Source organism: Malaya genurostris, chromosome 1 (assembly GCF_030247185.1).
Source record: "Malaya genurostris strain Urasoe2022 chromosome 1, Malgen_1.1, whole genome shotgun sequence".
NCBI lineage: Eukaryota > Metazoa > Arthropoda > Insecta > Diptera > Culicidae > Malaya > Malaya genurostris.
The window spans coordinates 67,456,470-67,469,207 of NC_080570.1; the positions used below are offsets into that span (position 1 = coordinate 67,456,470).

General features: G+C 35.9%; 1 protein-coding gene across 2 annotated transcripts in view; it reads left to right on the forward strand.

The window, feature by feature from the left end:
- Positions 1–5,745: 5,745 nt before the first annotated feature.
- The window catches only part of LOC131440359 (growth hormone secretagogue receptor type 1), a 301,813-nt gene continuing 294,820 nt past the window's right edge, over positions 5,746–12,738 (forward strand). For both annotated transcript variants that reach the window (XM_058611609.1, XM_058611610.1), the window contains exon 1: positions 5,746–6,248. The gene's annotated coding sequence lies outside the window, so the exon portion shown is untranslated. The remainder of the gene's footprint in view (positions 6,249–12,738) is intronic.

Below are 12,738 nucleotides of genomic sequence, written 5' to 3' on the forward strand. Positions count from 1 at the left end.
TTGAACATGACTTGAAGATAACATGATGCTCATTCATTAACATGCATTTCACGATGAAGAATCAAGTTGATTTTAAGACCAAAATCCAAACGCATACAATTCACTGGGTTCTAGTTTTGGTTAAACACGTTTTGTTAATTGCAATATCTCTAACGTTTATCAGTTCTGTGCATAGCACTACTTTATATCAATCGTTTCTTCTTTTAACACCAGAGCAGTAAAGATGTAGATAATTTATCATCACATTAATATTCTGACAACTAGAGTTATGATAATCATTAATTTACTATCATTCAAAAGTTACTCTTCACGAGTTTTACAAACATATAATAAGCGAATTTCATTTGCATGAAAATGTTTAAGAAACGCGTTTGAATTTCAACTAAAGTAATGATTGATTTTCCATTGCGATTTTTGTTTTGCTTTGTGCTGTTTTTGACATTAAACAGCATTAAAAACAACATATTTTTCAACTACTTCAATATGTGCAAATCAAATAGCAAATTGGTTGAATCAACTAATTATTAGTTAAAACAACAACTGCAAAAATAAAAAAATGCGAGATCGTAATTTTTTGATTGGAGGGTTTTCCGTGTATTCTGTTGATATCACACCAATTAGTCAAATTATCTCACTGTTCTTGTAAGAATTTCGTGCCAGCTTTGGATTTGATGATATGGACTAGTTTATAGGCATCGGCGAGCTCCATACACTTGATCAACAGAAATGTAGATCGTTGAGGTAGAGTAAAAATATAAAGATCAAATGTGAGTTCCTTGAGGAAGTCCTGAGGTAACAGCGAATGGTATGGTCGTACAGTCTCTTGTTGGCATTATTATTTCGCACTATCATCATATATTACTATATGGTAAATTAATTAAAAAATGATCCGTTGAATGTCAGTCTTTTTAACTTAGACATTGTAATGTGGTGAACAATAATCGAAAAAATGTGTCGGTTGTGTCACTTATTTGGATATTTATTCGGAGCCGGAATTGCTCATCATGATCTTTCACTCCACATTGTTTCTCCCAAATGCGGCTAAGCCATCTTAAATCGAATAAGTCAAGTCTACATTATTTCACCGTAACGAAACATTCGAACGTGATCTATGACCATGTCATAGCTTTCAAAAGAACCTCGTTTGTCCGAATATGGTTAAGGTATTTCTGAGAAAGTGATTCGTTTTGTTGATTACGTCTCTTAGAACGATAATCCATTTCAACGTGATTTGTTACCCCAGTATAGCAATAAATGAGCCCAAGTGGGTCCAAATGGGGACAGCGATTTCTGAGAAAACTGTGCGCATAGAAAAAAATTACAAGATTCTGTACGACTCGACCGATCTTAATGACATTAAAAATGCAATTTTGAAACTCTCAAAAATGCAATTTTGAAACAACTCATTAATAGATTTAAATTTGAACGAAAAGGCAAATAATTGTGAAATACTAACGTTACTGATATATCATCGTCAGCTGGGTTCAAGAATTATTTATAATAATGTTCATCGAGAAATAATATAATTCCATCTTCAAAACATATAGTGAGAACTGGGTCCCATCGCATTGTTCTATACCGGGTAATGACTCGTTGGCTAAGGTGGGCTATCTGAAGGTGATACTTACAAGCAAAGCCTTCGTATTACATTCCTGTAGTGGACCTTCTGTTTCAACAGACTTCGCAGCCGATTCAGAGTGTACAAAACCATTACATGGCTAGTGCTACGATTCTACTGACACTACGAATCCTTCCAGGTCGGGGCTCGAATCAGTGCCCTATGCATTGAACCGCCAACCCGGGAAGGTGATATTTGTGATAGACCAATCTGCTCCAAGGTAGCCCACCTGATGTTCCGGTTCGAGATGTGTTGGCGAGTCGGGATATTTCATATATCTTGCTCATATATAACTTCCTTAAACACATTAATGTAATCTATTGTATCTTGCTCTGAAAGTTACCCTTGTTCCTCGACTGATGCTAAGAATAAATCTCACCTACAGGTCCGATTTCCATCTGCACGGGCCTAGAACTACTTGCAAGGCTACCGGGCTTTAAAAACAAAAAAAAACATTAGTTTGACTAGTGATATGTAATTCAATTCGAATTTTCGTGTTGAGCTATAAGACGTTTTTAATCGTCAACAGTTTCATTGGTGCTCAGTTTCAGTTTTCCTTGACTCATCCAACAATCCACGTCGCTCACGTGCAAATCGTTTTCTGCTTGCCGGGCGAGAAAAGTGAACATGGTGGTAACCCTAGCAACCCAATTGCTCTCCGGTGAATCAAATGTAGTGAACACCCACACAAACGAACACATATTTGGCATACAGCGCCGCACAGCACACATGCTAAATGAGCGCTTCTAATTATGTAGGTCCAAAAAATCTATCGCCGAAAGTTCTGAATTGGCCTGATAGTTCCCGTAGAATCAACAGATTCAGTATACTCAAATAAACACGGTGTGCAGCAGATGGAAGAAAATGACACACCACAAAAAGCAAGCATCCAGCAAGCGACAAGCTGCCTGCTTTGTTGGTGACTGTTTATAAATTCACTTTTGTGCAAACGTTCATGCTATGTAGAAGGGAACGACACTTTTTTTGCATGACGTTAATACTCCCTATACCTAGGGTTACCACCCTAGGCAAGCAAAAAACTATTTGCACGTGAACGGGAGGGCTTGTTGAATGAGTTGAAGAAAACTGAAAACTAACACTAATGAAACTGTTGACGATTGGAAACGTCTGAATGCTCAACATGGAAATTCGAATTGTGCTGGAATTACATAACAATTTTTAAATTGTCACTTGTCAAACTAATGTTACGTGCGGCCCGGCAGGTAGCTTTAGGTCCGGTACTACCGGGCGAGGCCCGTGCAGGTGATAGCCCTACCTATACCGAACGAAGCAGATATGAAACTGTATGAAATTCTAGGTGCAGACCAACGATCGAAACCGTCGGCCGTGCACGAAAAATCAATAGGATGACATCATTTGCCCTGCTGTGATTGGTTAGTAAAAACATAGGTCGATTATAACCAATTTTTCAATAATATGCTATTGAAATAGTGAAACGACGTTGCCATACATGTATAAGTTAAATGTTTCCGAATCGAAATTGTGAAATAAATTTGTTTGCTGACGATACTGTTCTGTTCATTACAGCTAAGGATTTGGATGAAGCGGTTGCACATTTGAACGAGGACTTACATTCTCTGGCCCACCTGATGTTCCGGTTCGAGATGTGTTGGCGAGTCGAGATATTTCATATATCTTGCTCAGTGGTTGAAATTCAAGCAGTTAAAACTGAATGTCGCGAAAACTAAATATATGGTTATTTCTGCTTTAAGCACTGGACGTGAAGCCAACATTGAAATTGATGGAGAGATTATTGATCGCGTTAGAGAGTTGAAGTATCTTGGAGTCATAATTGATGAAAAGCTAACATTCAAATCTCACGTTAACAACATCATTAAGAAGGTTGCCAAAAAGTACGGTGTATTATGCCGTCTGAAAAATGATTTAACGACCAGTAGTAAAATTCTTCTGTATAAATCAATAATCTCTCATCACATTGACTTCTGCTCATCGATTCTGTTCCTTGCTAACAACACGCAAATATTGAGACTCCAGCGATAGCAAAATAAGGTCATGCGATTGATTTTGAAATGTAATAGATATACTTCCTCTAATATTCTATTGAACGCATTACAATGGCTTTCAGTGAAACAGAGAGTATATTATTTAACAATGGTGTTCATTTTCAAAATCTTAAATGGAATGCTGCCTCGATATTTGTGTGATCGGATTGAAAGAGGAAGTGACTTGCATAGGTACAATACTAGAAATGCGTCTGATGCGAGAACACCAAGCTTTTTGTCAGCCAGATCCCAGAACTCGTTATTGTACAAAGGGATTAGTTTTTTCAATTCGATGCCAGGACGAATCAAGCGGGATGCAACATTGAGGGAGTTCAAAAAATTGTGTATTTCACACATAAAATCTATTTTGTAATTAGATCTTTAATGAATTAGTGCAATTTGATTTTTTCGAAAACTGTGTAAAATGACGAAGATTGTAGTTATTTTATTTTTGTTTTTTTTTTTCAAGTAAGTCGCATTAGGTTGTTATGTTCTGTATGATGATGATGGATTTTTAATAATTTGTTTAGTTAAAAAAAAAATGAGTTGTCTACAAAAGTATGAGCCTCGCGCGCGCAAAGCAGGTAGAGGCAATCTGGAAATTGAATATGACTGAAACTGGATATGTTCTCTTTTATTTTTGAGAGCTTTAGCATTCTACGTGTCGAGATCGAATCTTAACTTTGTAAGATTTGATGAATTATTTATTGATTATATTTCGGAAATAATAGGGATCGGAAGTTGTTGATGGAATTGGGCTTGGCTCTGCTCATCCGCAGTCTCGTTACTCCATCGTAGCTGATGTGTGTAGCGATGAACTGGTCCGGCGGGAAGGGCCAGGTGAATTACTGTCTGATACTGACAAAGATATCGGGTTCGATTCCTGATTTGTTCAAGGATCTTCCCGGGTTGGAAATTTTCTTGAATGACCCTGGATAGTAAATCGGAAATATTTGAATGTTTTCTTGTTCTCAGTTGTACTTTAGAAGCAGAATCTATACCTGCTGGATTAACCAGATCGTTTTATATTTAGTTAACTGGTTAAAATATGTGATGCAATATTTATTATCATTTAGATAAATCGTCCAGCTCACACCTTTGTAGGGGTATGAGGCGGGACCATCATCATCATGTAAATCGATTGGTAGTTAAATTATATAAATCCATCCACAGAACACTGAGTTATTAGCGTTCAAAATTATAACAAAAAAATATAACGCAGCTAGTTTTAAAATTTTTTAATTGACACCCAACCACGTACAAATTAAAAGGCATTTTTAATTAATAAAAACATTAAGCCAAAGTCAACCTTCCGTCAGGAAAACAGTAACAATCGCGATGAAAGTCGTGTGTCAAAAAGTATACTTTACGATTAAAGGAGTAAAAATCCATCGATGACAAATGTGGCTGGGTTGGTTAAGTGATCAAAAAGGACGTCTTGGTTTTGTTATTGCGCAATTCTAGCTAGTCATTATGTCAAGAACAAGCGAAATTTATGAAGAAAGGTCTCAAGTTAACACACGTTGCCATTTGGAAGCATCTGTACTTGAACAATATAATAATCTTGCAAGAAGATAATGAACCCAAACACCGGAGCCAACTCTGTACTGAATGGAAATGGGAAAAATGTATTGTGACACTTGATTGGCCTTCGCAATCAGCTGATGCAAATCCTATCGAAAAAAGCAGAAACTACATGAAAAATGTTTTGAAGTTTAGAAGCAGCTATCCCGATAAATTCGTCTCATTTGGAAGACACTACCCCTCGAATACGCCATAATAATTGAATAATACCCAAGTACTACGTTCTAATTGCAAACATACTTCAACTTGGTTGTTTGTTGATCAAAACAGTTCGAGCAGTTAAGCATTTCGGCACGCAACCGGTGTGACAAGATTACTTGTTGCCAACGTGTGGTGTGACATTCAGTTTTACGCGCCATGCTACGTGCAACACAACATGCTCCGTCGTACCGTTCTCTTCTCGTGGGAGGAAAGCATTTACTCTCCGCTACTGGCACTGGCTTTCCGCGTGTCGTAATCCATACGACTGGCTGCCGGCGTTTGTTTTGTTGCAGTGAAACACCAGTACGGTACCGTCTCTTGCAGGCGGAATGTGCTGGGAAGCGTTGTTTCTTTCATGATTGTGGAGACAACGCACGATGTGGCCAGGCGAAGGCGCGCGACCATGCGGGTGGCTATTCAGTCGACGCTGTAGTCGAGAAGACGGTACATCCACGGCACCGGATTCAGTTTCGATTCAAGTGTCGAAACGGTCGGATGCTCTTTTTGTTGTGCAGTGGTAGTAAAATTCGCAAGCCGGTTTCCAAACTGTGTCTAGCTTCCGGTGCCTGATCTGGTTATGGTTGGATTTTTTTGTACCGCCGTTGGTGCTTTGATTTCCTCGAAGCATCCTATCTGTGACTAGTGGACTTCTCTATCGTATGAATTAGGTTCACGTTTCGGCGTTCGGTTAACGAGGATCAGAATGGCTCTCTTATCGGTCAGCAGTGCGGGATGAAATTTGAAAGTGCGTTCGAAGTTTTACGACAGTTGTTATCGAAGTATTGTTGGATTATGTACTGATGGAGCAGTAAAGCTTGCAGGTAAAGGAGAATTAAAGATAATTTAAAATGAGAGTTTAGATGTCTGAAAACCTCTGTATATGTTTTACTAGTGAAGTGTTGAACAAATTTTGACAGAGAACATAAAAATTTCGTTATAAAAAAAAATTTTTTATCAATGTGAAAATCGACTTTTTACCGAGTCCTGGGATACCGTGTATTATACACCATTTGACTCAGTTGGACGAGATTTCTGTGTGCTTGTTAGGCCGGTCGAAGGAAGCCGAGTTATATGTGGAAGAGAGTGTGTGTGTCGTTGTATGTGACTTTTTGTCTGTGCACTTTTCTCAGATGAGTGAATCAATTTTGAGATATTGTTAAATTAATTTAAACCGTCATATAAATTACGACCAAAACGCGTGCGAAATTTAATAATTGATCTCAAAGGATTTAAATTTTCAGATTTTGTTTATTAATGTAAGGAAAAGGTTTAATTTCACAATGATACTTACACCTTATGTGCAAGAAATCATTAGTTCGATAGGTGGATTGAAAAAGTTTTCATCAAAGAAACAACGAGCAGACATTGCTAGTCCTAATAGAAACCGAATGAACATGCTGTGGGTGCTAGTTAGCTGTCTGCTTATTAGTTTACGTTAAATAAAAATTTCCTTTATTTAAACTAAATTTTTGATTGAGAACGTGCAACTGATATATTCAGATGAAGTTTCAAGTAATAATAGAGGGCAATGAGCCCAAAGATACCTTGGTGAGTAATTCTTATATATTTCAATTTACCATATTATCATTTTTGACAAGATGTACATGTGTTCTTAGGATACGGTGCTAACTTTCTGCAATTTATTCTTTATGGTGTTTGAAAGAATTATTTTGAAATAAATGTAGTAAGTATCTTTGAGGAAAAATGAAAATGATGTTTTTTTGTAATTATAACCATCCGTGATTTCTTTAGCTATATGATTTCACTCAAATATTTTGTTTCGATTATAGAGGTTTTAACCTTAAGGTCATTCGCCTCTTCGGGTCAGAAAAGCTTTCAAATCCTATGTGCGGGGTTGGGAATCGAACCCGGGTGGGCTGCGTGAAGGGCATCGACTAACCCATTATGATATACCCGTCCCCACTCAATATAATAATATCATTCGTTCATTGGAACATAGTGCTTCCAACCTACTGAATTCAGTAATTGTAAAAATTACTTTTCTTTCTCTTGATGTGATTCTTTAAACTTATATTAGATGTTTCTTTACATTTTTCCATATTGATTATAATTATTTATGAAGTCCAGGGGCCATTCGTTAACCACTTTTGCTCATCGAAGTGAGAAAGGATATTTCTTAAATGTCTACGAAGGGAAAAAGGATTCCATGTGCTCTTATATTTTCATTTTTTTTCAAAATTTAGAAATAAATTTTCCTATGTACCTTAATCCATCTAGTTCGAGAAATTTGTTTTATGCTTCTTAGCCGTCATCGACTTAAGGGGCGGGTAGGGTCTAACACTTTTGAAAAATCATTTATTATTTTCTTTCTATTTTCTGATAGTAAAACATTTCAAAAATATTCTGTGAAATTTTGAAGCCTATCGGAACAAAACTCAGCAAGTTATGGGCCGTTATATTTGCCGATTTCATACTACAAAGAAATAAGAGCTGCGCACACAGGCGCAAGATTTCTGCTTCGATTGACTTAAATCCTTGACAAAATATTCTCGAAATATTTCATTATAACAAAATACAAAAGAAAAAATAAGGCTTATTGGGAATGTTAGAGCCTACGTGTTCCCTTGAGTAATAAATTGTTTCATTCGATTTTATAGACAATAAACTTTAAACACGTTTTTCTCGAAAGCAGGTTATGATTCCGTGTCCATCGTCATTCAAAAACTATTGCACCAATTTTTTTCACATTTTGCACACACTTTCTACATATAAAAAACCAGACTCCAACGATTTCCTTTTCATTGTTTAATACTATGGGGAGGTGCTACAAAATGGCCGATTTTTTCGTTAAAAATCGTACTTTTGAATTTAAACAACCACCAAAATTAAAAAAAAAAACAAACAGAAACGTATGGGTCTAGAAAAACTTGTACTCTAATATTGCTGCTTTGATTTGTTCACTTCTGATTAGTCTGCGCTGAGAAACAGTGGACACCGCAAATCATGATTATTAAGAAGCGTCCTCAAAAATGTCTTTTCGCCGACTTATTTCTCAATATTTTTCCACGAAAAAATTACAAAATGTTGTTCGAATGATGCTTTTTATTTTTAAAAATATTTGAATTTATTTTATTGAACGATAGTTTGAAAAAAATTCGCAAAAATGATAATTTTTTTCATCATTTAGAAAAAAAAATAAATTACCGAGCCAATAATTTTCGAAAAATCTTTCTCTCAAGGGTGATCTCGAACACGCATTTTCAATTCATGAAGATTACTTTGTGCTGATATGGTGGAGAGGTACGATTAGTGCGCACCTAAGCTTTTTTTAAGTAAAACAAATGAATTATTACTTTTTTCAAGATCGTAAACACGTTTACGGAAACTTCAAATTACATTAACCTCAAATGAACGATTATAATTATTAAATTGCTTACGATGGTCCACAAAATGGTTAAGTGTTGTTCCTAATAATGTGCGAGTGTAAGGTAGAAGAATGAAAAAAAAGATCGTAGAAATCGTTTCAGCCATCTCCGAGAAAATTGTGCGGAGAGAATAACATGCGTTTTGTCGGTTACGTCACTCATACCAGTATATCTTCGAAACCGGAAGCGACAGCAACGTGATCTTCGATCTAGATTCCCAACCCGATAGTTGCTTTCAAACGAGCCAAAGTTTCTTTTTGAATCGGTTCAGCCATCTGCGAGAAAATTGCACAGAGAGAAAATATATAAAAAGGTGCACGCACATACACACAGATACATACACAAACATTTACCGATCTCGTCGAGCTGAGTCGAATGATATATTACACTACGGGTCTCCGTCGCTCCGATAGTTGGTTTCTCCAGCAGTTCATGTTTTTCTCTAGAGAGAAAGGCAAAGCAGCGATAAACATTGACAGGAGCTCACAATAAGATGTGCACTAATATGTACACCCGCCGTTCCCATAAATCTTTAAAAGTCACCTGATCAATCAAAACGTTACTCTTATAAAGCAAAGGAAAGCCACGGTATTACACTCCTTCCGTGAAATTTGACCGTTCTGTTCCATGTTCTTTTACCCAATCGTCGATGTATTTTCTTTCCTTTCGTTCACCCGATAGAGACTTTAGAGATTTTGTGTGTCTCTGATTGAGCCTATACTCCAGGTAGTTTTTGGATGAAGAAACACTTCCTCATAGCTCATCACAATGATCCCATTGATTTAATGTGATACCACGAGTATGGACAACTAGAAAGAAACTCACTAATGTCATCGGTTACACCGGTAGGCCTTAAGATCTACATTCCAAGAAGGTTTTGGATGAGCAAGAACTTCCACAAACATTATCACAGTATGTCAATTTGCTGAATATTGTGCAATCAGTACATACCGCTCTAAAAAATCATACCAAAGCCACCAGTTTCGCGTTTATATACTGTTTTCGTTCTTCCAGAGAATTATTGGATACTCACGATCTTAACTAGATGATATGAAACCAAACAATTCCGCAATGTACATTTCATAATATTTAATTCACTGAAGTATGTGGGATTGTTTTTTATACATATAGATAAAAATTTCATTCATTATGAAAAAAAATTTTACGCGATTGTTGCGTAAATTAAATCGAAAACCACGTTATTTCAAATAAAACAAGTAAAAAAGGAGCGTATATTAAATACGCGTTAATTAAGTTCGCGTGAATTGAGGTTTTATTGTGGAATAAATTATGCAAATAATAATCCAGTCAATACAAAAATTAACTTGCTATACTAAATGCGCTAAACTGGGTTTTTATAAGTGCTAATACTTAATACTTTTATTTCAATTGTAAGTTACATATAGGATAAAGTTTCTTGGAAAATTTGGACAGAAACCATAAAGTAGTTTACGAGGTTATCGATTCAATACATAGGTCACTGGTCTTACAAGCTATTTGTTGTATGTTCGAGCTCCGACCTGGAAGGATTATTATTGTCAATATGATTGTTATCGTAGCACCAGCCATACAATGGGTACGCTAAACACCGATTGCGAAGTCTGTTGAAACAGAATGTCAAATTCAACAAAAGAAATGTAATACCAAAGCTTTGCTAGTTTCCGAGATATCATGACAGAAGTTTAAGAAATTTCTGTTTTGGGAAAAACGCTGCGCGTATTCGTGTGCATATAACTTTTCAATAATTTCAAATCGTGGAAAATTTTGTTTGCATGTTTTTGACGTCATATAAGAAAAATGAAGAAAAGATCTTAAGTCTAACTTTTCTGGGACCAACCAACTGATTTCACATGCGGATGACTTCGATAATAAAACTGTTATATTTGAAGCAAACTGAAAACAGTACTAATTTGCATTTCGCTTGAATTCCATAAATCTATCTGTGTTTATTCAAAGTTAAATATGGTTATTGTACCAATGGTCGTCTCATCAATAGACTCGCCATGTAATTTGATTGATTACTCATCTTTCAATCTACGATTTATGGTAAAATCGAATAAAACATATTCGCTTCGGCTCTACGAAGCAATACCACAGAAATAACAGTTCGACAATTGTGCAATATTAGTGTTTTACCAACGCGAAAATACATCAACTTTTGATCAAACAGAAATAGCAGATCTCACTCTAACTAATGGTTTGAGTATATGACATGGATGGAGGAGCTGAGATGAACGGGGGCACCGTTATCCTAATTGGGTAAATGCAACATATAATACATACTCTAATAAATCCAGTTTTAAAGAAATGATGCACTGAAGATCGTTTATAATTGCCAGTATATTTAATAACACACTTTTCAAGCACGGAACTCATGGAGCTGAAAACTGTGACTAATTTATGTCGCTTTGCTGTTAGTTCAATGACGTTGAGAGTAGTTTCGGAAAAGATTGCTAACGAATGGTTTGACAGCAATTAGAGCGAAAACTGGGTTAGGTTTGACATCTAGAAAAAGAAAAACGATATTAGTTTGTTAAAATAATAGTGCAACTACATAATTGTATAGATATTCAAGAAATACGTTACTTCATTTCATAAGAAATTTTCAATTATGTCAGTGAAACGTCTTAGGCCTCCTCATGTGTTTGTCGCACACTGGTGGGCTGTAGGGACCAGTTTGGAAAGCACTCATCTAAACCATCGTGTGATGCTTGACCCAGAATTTTCCAGATGCTATCGTTAAAAAGGTCGAATAAAATCATGTGTTAGTGTTAATTTCGTGTGGTTTGTTATCTTTATTGCTTAATGTTATATATATAGTTGTTAAACTGAAGAGGCCATCAGCTTAGCTGTAATGAAAAATTTCTGCATGGTAGGTTATTATATTTTAATGAGAATTCATCTGCTTGACAGTACGGAAAATCGAAGCTTGCGTATGTGAAAATCTAGTTAACGGTACAAGTGATCGATTTTTATTGTGCAAGTTTGTTTCACTATATAAGCAAGTTGAAGCAGCGAAAAGAAATTTTGATTTTCCAGTATAGAAAACTTACTCCTGCTAATGATGACCGCGTTTTATCGCATCACCATGTTCACTTCTTCGCTAATAGAGTTTTTTTTTATGAATTACACAATAGCTGTAACAATCAAAACCCCACGAGACCTAAATGACAGGGTAGTTGAACAAACATAGAAATATCACGAAATTAAACTTCTGCTGCAAATCTACTGTACAGTATACGCAAACTAGAATTTTTCAACTTCCACAGTTTTGGATTTATTGCTGGTGACGAAATTGAGCTAAATGCACGGAAAGAAATCCATCATCGATGAAATGACTAAAAAACCATGCCGCCTTCTCATGAAATCATTACAATTATGTATGGTTTTATGACAAAAATGGTCCAAAGTTTTCTACCTTATCTATTTATTTGGAGCAGGAGGTTTTTTCTGTTACTTGCTTTCCAACATTTAAAAAACCGTTTCATTTTTTTTTGCATCAAGTAATTACAATCAACCAAACGATACAGTTTACTTAACTCTAGTGCTTATATCAGTATCTAGAACAAAATTAATAGTCAAATGAGAAAGAATTTCTTGGTATGTTTTCATGATATAAAATATGTTATCATGATATATGAATATATCAGGGGCATTCCACACAAAATCAGCCACAAAAAAAATATTTTCCATCTAACTTATTTTTCGGTTAAGAACTCAAAAATATTCGATACGTATTTTTTGCCTTTCTCATACAGAAAAGGTTATACAATCACTGTAAAACCGACAAAAACACAAACTCAGACTCAAATGAAAGGTCTTACGGTCCCATAGATCACTATTGAATTTTATCCCGACCCAACTTCCGGTTTTGGAATTAGAGGGTGATATGCACCAAAAAAATGAAAAAAATTGCCACTCACTT